We start from the raw sequence: 7,256 nt of genomic DNA, 5'->3' as shown, positions 1-7,256 counted from the left end.
GCATCACAAAACATAACATGGCAATAAGTTGTGTCGGGTGTGACCTAACCTATGGCTACACGATAAAGGAAAAGGGGGAATTCAACCGGGAATGTTTTCCCGGTTCTGGACCTGTGTCAGACAGAAGACTGGAGGGCGAATGTTCCATGTTCAGCATGCTAGGGGCATGTGACAAATGAACGGACCACGTGTTCGGATTCGTTGGATTTTTCTGAGCAACTTTCATATAGAAAACATTTACATCCGAGTTACGGTTTATTTTCTATGAATTTTCAAAGATTAAACCATTTTCTGGTTTATTTAAATATTTAAACTTGAATTAACCAGAACAGTGAATAATGACTTTAGCATGATGTTAGGGTGATGTCACCAGTCAACACCAGCTGGTCAGGGTCAAACCTGACCAGTGGGACCCACATGTCATACACAGTAGAACTAACAGTACTTCATTTTATTTAAACAGAGTTAATTAAGGGGGTGGGCCCCGGGTGTCGGTGGCAGCTTAGGTTAATTAAACATTTTAATTTACACCGAAGTTAATTAGAGGATGGGGCCCGCCTGTCATTGACAAGGGTGCCCAGTCAGCAGAGTTGACTGAATCAACACAGTCAACAGGGCCCCATGGGCCCACACGTCAGCCTCACAGGGGAGGCCACGCGGCGCCACATCGGTCACCGCGATGGAGCGGCTCCGACGACCAAGGAAACGGCGGCGCCTCGCCGGAGTTGGCCGGAGCCACGCTACAGGGGGCCTTCGGACCTGCGGCTTGGACCTAAGGGTGCGGCCCGGCGCCGCGCACACGATGGTGACGATGATCGGCGTCGGGGACGACCGGAGCATCGCCGGTGGCGAGCGGAGGAGGCAGCGGCGTTCGGGAGCGCGTCGGGAAAAGCCTACGGGGCGGATAAAACAAGCGCTGTGACGCGCATTCGAACGAGGGGAGACGCACGCATCCTACGCCGGCAGTCCCGCGTGCTGGGATGGCCTAGAGCCACGGCAACGCTGACCGGAGCGGCGCCGGAGTTCGAACGTCGATGGATTCGAGCGTCGAGGGCACGACAAGGGTGGCGGAGGGGCGCGTTGAGCAGCTAGGAGCTCCAGGAGCTCGGTGGTGGTGTTAGCACTGCGTGAGGAGCATCAGGGCGACGACAATGAGCTCAACGGCGGAGCTCGGCTTGGCCATGGCGGGTCCAGCTGCTCCAGGCGTGTACGGGAGCAAAAGAGAGGGGGAGGAGTGTAGCTCACAGTGAGCCTGCAGATGTGCTCAGTGGGCTTGGGGGAGGCGCGAGGTGCCCGAATTCGACGCCGACGTTCGTCGGAGCAGAGGAGGAATAAGAGGTCGCCGCGCTCGCTGTGGGGCTCCTGGCTTGGTCCGGTGGTCGAGGAAGACGTCGCGGGGCACGACGGCGCTCGGGGACTTGTCGGAGAGGGACGGGGACAGCGGTGGCCGCGGTCAACACGGCCGACGGCGCAGGGCGCGTCAGCGAGGCAGATCTGGAGGAGGGGGAGCGAGTGTGCAAGGGGATAGGGACTGGCGCGAGTGGGCGGAGGCAGGACAAGTGGGGGCGAGGGGGCCGAGGCGTCAGGGTGGTGGAGGCCTTATCCTCTCGTCGGGCGTCGCTGGCGAGGTGGTTGGACGGCAACCGCGCCCGCGGTCGATCGAACAGGAAGGCGACCGGGGGAGTGTGGGAGGCTGGGCTGGCCAGCTGGAGTGGGCCGAGGCTCGGGCCAGGCACTGTGCACTTGGCCAGTGCACAGTGGCCTGTGCTCTTTCTCTTTTCTTTTACTTTTTTTAAGCATCAGTTTCAAATAGCTTAGGCCATTTAAACACTTTAAAAAAAGGTTCACCACAAATATTCATTATGGAATATTTGGCACAAGATGAACATTTTAGTTTTCAAGTTTGAGCATTTTCAATTTCACTCATAATTTGAAATTGAATTCATCTGGAATTTGAAAGAGAGAGGAGACAATGATGATCAAACACTTGTTTAGCAAAATGATTAACTTAACCCCAAGGATTACTGTAGCATCATTACACCGGGGTGTTACAACTCTCCTCCTCTAAAAGAAATTCTCGTCCCGAGAATTAAGAGGTAGAAGGGAATAGATCAGGGTATTCAGCCCGGAAGTTATCTTCGCGTTCCCAAGTGGCTTCATCTTTAGTATGATTCGACCATTGCACCTTGATAAACTTGGTAACCTTCTGGCGGGTTCGACGTTCAGCTTCTTCAAGAGTGCAAATCGGATGCTCTTTGTATGTGAGATCATCTTGAACTTCAATCAATTCCGGATCCACTTCATGTTCCGGATCCTTGAAGCAACGACGAAGTTGCGACACGTGGAAGACGTCATGGACGTGAGAGAACTGAGGTGGCAACTCCAGTTGATAAGCCACCAGTCCACGACGGGCGAGAATACGGAAGGGACCAATGTAGCGAGGAGCTAGCTTGCCCTTGACTCCAAACCAATGAGTGCCTCTCAAAGGAGTGACACGCAAATAAGCTTGTTCACCAGGTTGATAAGTTGAACCCAGTGTTTCCGGTCATAGTTGCTCTTCTAGCGGGACTGGGCCGGCTTGAGATTATCCCGGACAATGCGAACCTGCTCTTCAGCTTGTTGAATAATGTCTGGACCAATGAGCGTCCGTTCCCCAGTTTCTGACCAATTCAGAGGGGTTCGGCACTTACGTCCATAGAGCACTTCAAAGGGTGCCATTTTCAAGCTGACTTGATAACTGTTTTTATAAGAGAACTCCTCATAAGGGAGAGATTCTTCCCACTTCTTGCCGAAAGAAATAACGCAAGCCCGAAGCATGTCTTCAAGAATTTGATTGACTCGCTCGACTTGGCCTTGGGATTGGGGATGATAAGCAGTGCTCCAGGTAATATGAGTTCCCATTGCCTCTTCGAAACTATCCCAGAACTTTGAAGTGAATATACTGCCGTGATCGGAACTGGTCTCCTTCGGAATGCCGTGGAGTGACACAATTCTGGAGATATACAAGTTTGCTAATTGACTAGCAGTGATTGTCTCCTTGACTGGCAGAAAGTGAGCAACCTTCGAGAATTGGTCGATGACGACAAAGATAGCATCGTTACCTTTCTGAGACTTGGGAAGGCCAGTGACGAAATCCATTTGGATCTTATCCCACTTCCATTCAGGAATCGGAAGCGGTTGTAGAAGTCCAGCCGGTTTCTAATGTTCTGCTTTGACGCGACGGCAAACGTCACATTCTTCGATATATCGAGCAATGTCTTGCTTCATTTTAGACCACCAGTACTTCTGACGGATGTCCAGATACATCTTCGTACTTCCCGGATGAATAAAGAGAGGGGTGTCATGCGCTTCTTTCATCACCTTCTCTGTCATAAGCTCGAACCGAGGTACTACAATGCGATCTCTGAAGTATAAGGTTCCATCTTCACCAAGTGAGAAATCTCTGGATTCTCTAAGGCAAGATCCTTTTTCATCAGATCAACATGAGCCTCTTTGGCTGGTGCAGACTTAATTGCTTTCAGAAGAGTTGGTTCCAAGACAAGTTTATTCGGAGAACCCTGTGGAACTAGTTGAAGGTTCAGCTTGCATAGCTCTTCATAAAGGCGGGGTTGAGCTTTATGAACCATGTGGTTATTGCAATAAGACTTGCGGCTCAAGGCATCGGCCATTATATTAGCCTTGCCAGGGGTATAATATATACCACAGTTGTAGTCAGCAATAGCTTCCATCCATCGCTGCTGACGGAGGTTCAGATCTGGCTGAGTAAACAGGTACTTCAGAGTCTAATGATCGGTGAAGATCTCCCAACGATTACCGAGAAGGTACTGTGTCGCCATAGCTTTAGTGCAAAGATAACTGCAGCAAGCTCGAGGTCGTGAACTGGGTAGTTCTCTTCGTGAGGACGCACTTGACGGGAGGCATAAGCAATCACTCTGCGCTCTTGCATTAGGACACAGCCTAATCCTTGTCGTGAAGCGTCGCAATAGATGTCGAAGTCCTTGTGAGAATGAAGGGGAGCAAGCACTGGGGCAGAAGTCAGCTTGTCCTTGAGTGCCTGGAAACTTTCCTGACACTTTTCAGTCCAATCAAACTTAACGCCTTTGTGTAGCAGATTGGTCAGTGGCTTGGCGATCTTGGAGAAGTTCTCGACAAAGCGGCAACAATAGATGGCTAGTCCGAGAAAGCTTCTGACTTGCTTGACAGTCTTCGGAGGGGTCCAGTTAAGAATAGCCTGAACTCGCTCTGGGTTGACGGCAATACCATCCTTGGAGATGACATGCCCAAGGTAGGTTACTTCGGGAAGCCAGAATTCGCACTTGGAATACTTGGCATAAAGTTGATGCTCTCGAAGCTTTTCCAGAACAAGGCGAAGATGTTCAGCATGTTCTTCTTTATTCTTCGAATATACCAGAATATCATCTAGATAGACTACGACGAACTTGTCGAGGTAATCCATGAAAATGTAGTTCATCAGACGAGAGAATGTAGCTGGAGCATTGGTCAAGCCAAAAGACATGACGGTGTACTCATAAGAACCATAACGAGTGACGAATGCGGTCTTTGGAATATCCTCTTCACGAACACGGATCTGGTGGTAACCCAACCTCAAGTCGAGTTTAGAGAATATCGATGAACCAGCCAGTTGATCATACAGACCGTTGATCCGAGGAAGGGGATATTTTTTCTGAATTGTAGCTTGGTTGATAGGACGGTAGTCTTGGACCAAACGGTTCGTTTCGTCCTTCTTCTTGACAAATAGAGAAGGTGCTTCCCAAGCAGAGGAACTTGGACGAATGAAACCCTTGCGAAGAGATTTGTCGATTTCCTCCTTAAGTTCAAGGAGTTCATGAGGTGGCATCTTGTAGGGTCGTTTGGCAATAGGAATGGTGCCTGGTTTCAAGTCTATGACGAACTCGACAGCCCGGGCAGGGGGTATTCCTGGAAGTTCTTCTGGAAAGACATCTAGGAAGTCACGAACAACTGGAATCTTTTCAATTCCCTCAAGAGGTGTTGTGTTCAACGCATTCAAGAGATAAAGTCATGCTTCAGCATTTTGAACCAGACGAGCATTGTAGCTTACTATCTCATCTGAAGGGTGTGGAAGGTGGACGGTTTTAGTGGCGCAAATGATAGAAGTCGTATGTGCTTTCAACCAATCCATTCCCAGAATGAGGTCAATATTGGAAGACTTCAGAATAATGGGGGATGCAAAAAATTCCAACCCCTCGATTTCAACTGAAACATTGTGGCTAACCATGGAGGTTTGGCATTGGCCCGCAGGGGTTTTTACCACTAGTGGAGTGTGCATCTCTTCGTATTTAATGCCATGCATGAATGCAAAATCTTCTGATATGAAAGAATGAGATGCTCCTGAATCAAACAAAACAGATGCTGGTACTGAATTAACTAGAAGAGTACCCATCACAGTAGCAGGCTGGTCTTGAGCTTCATTCAGATCAATGTTGTTAGCCTGCCCACGACCATGAGGTCGAGCATTGTTATTGCGGGGTTGATTGTTACCACGAGCATTAGAAGGCAGAGCCAGCTGATTCTGATTCTGAGGGCATTTCCTGGAACGGTGACCTGGAAGGCCACACTTGAAGCACAGACCATCATTGGGATTGGGAGCCGAAGCTTGGGGTGGTACAGCCCGAAGAGGCGGCCTCTGCCATGGAGGGGGAAGACGAGGTGCAGCCTAGGAGTGTCTTGGTGCAGGTGCAGCTGGACGATACATGCTGTGGGGAATCCATATCCGATGCTTCTGCGTTGACGGGCCCAAAGATGAGCCAGCATCACGGCTGCGCCTGAGGGATCCCTGGTGTTCCTGAAGACCAGTCTCAACCTGAATAGCCTTCTTCACTATGGTGGCGAAATCAGCAAAGTCATGCACCAGGAGCGCTAGCTTGATATCAGGGTGAAGTCCGTCACGGAACTTCTCTTGCTTACGAGCATCAGTAGCAATGTCTTCTTTAGCGTAACGGGACAAGTCCAAGAATTCCCGTTGATAAGCATCTACAAACTTGTTGCCTTGGGTGAGGTTGCGGAACCCTCGCTTCTTCTTGTCCATGATTCCATGAGGAATGAAGCGGGCATGGAAAGCGGCTTGGAAATCCGGCCAACTGATGACCGTTCCAGCAGGTACGCCTGTGGCTGTCCCACCATTGACCAGTGGGACCCTTCAGAAAGAATGATGCAAAGGTGACATAGCTAGCAAGGGCCACACTAGCAGACTCCATTTTATACGTGATGTCGCGGAGCTAGTCATCAGCATCAAGGGGCTGAGTTGAGCTGCGGTAAATAGTTGGGTTGAGGCGCATGAAGTCCTGAAGAGTTACTGGGGTTGGCTGTTGATTCATGTTCGGATGAGGAAACTGAGCCATCATTCCTTCCATGAACTGGCGGTTCAGCTCAAATTGTTGCATCATTCCAGCAAAGAATTCGGGCGGTGGTGGATCGTTGGCACCACGGCCACGACCAGTGGGTCTAACCATCCTGCTAACATGTAATTGGGGGTAGTTCAGCATTGAGCATTTGCAAAGACAAGGATCATTCATGATGGAACATGCATAATGAAAGAGGTACGATGGATACCACTTCGTAGTCAACACGATAGTGTGTGTACTATTCAGAATACTATTCTAAGGAATAACTATGGCTTATCCAACTTTGGGGTGAATGTGGTCACGGGATCCTAATGTTAGAGTTAGTAAATTCGTTTAACCCGAATGGAAAAGAGATCAGAGTCCCAGAGTATAGAAGAGGAGTAAAAGATCCTAATACCACCCAATGGCGACGTGGGCCCGTAAGACACACAACCAATGTTAGTAAAAGTTTTTATAGTGACTAGACTCGACTTCGGCCAAGGAGTTGGAAAGGGGGCTACCTACAGGCAGTCGGCTCTGATACCAACTTGTGACGCCCCCGATTCAATCGTACACTAATCATACACGCAAATGTGTATGATCAAGATCAGAGACTCATGGGAAGATATCACAACACAACTCTAGACACAAATTAAAATAATACAAGCTTTATATTACAAGCCAGGGGCCTCGAGGGTTCGAATACATCAGCTCAAAAACACAAGAGTCAGCGGAAGCAACAATATCTGAGTACACACATAAGTTGAACAATTTTGCCTTAAGAAGGCCAGCACAAAATCATCTACGATCGAAAAGGCAAGGCCTCCTTCCTGGGAGCCTCCTAACTACTCCTGGTCGTTGGCGGTCTCCACGTAGTAGTAGGCATCGGCGGTG

The sequence above is a fragment of the Triticum aestivum genome, chromosome 3D (assembly GCF_018294505.1).
Source record: "Triticum aestivum cultivar Chinese Spring chromosome 3D, IWGSC CS RefSeq v2.1, whole genome shotgun sequence".
In the NCBI taxonomy this organism is placed as follows: Eukaryota; Viridiplantae; Streptophyta; class Magnoliopsida; order Poales; family Poaceae; genus Triticum; species Triticum aestivum.
Note: the sequence above shows the minus strand (reverse complement) of the source record.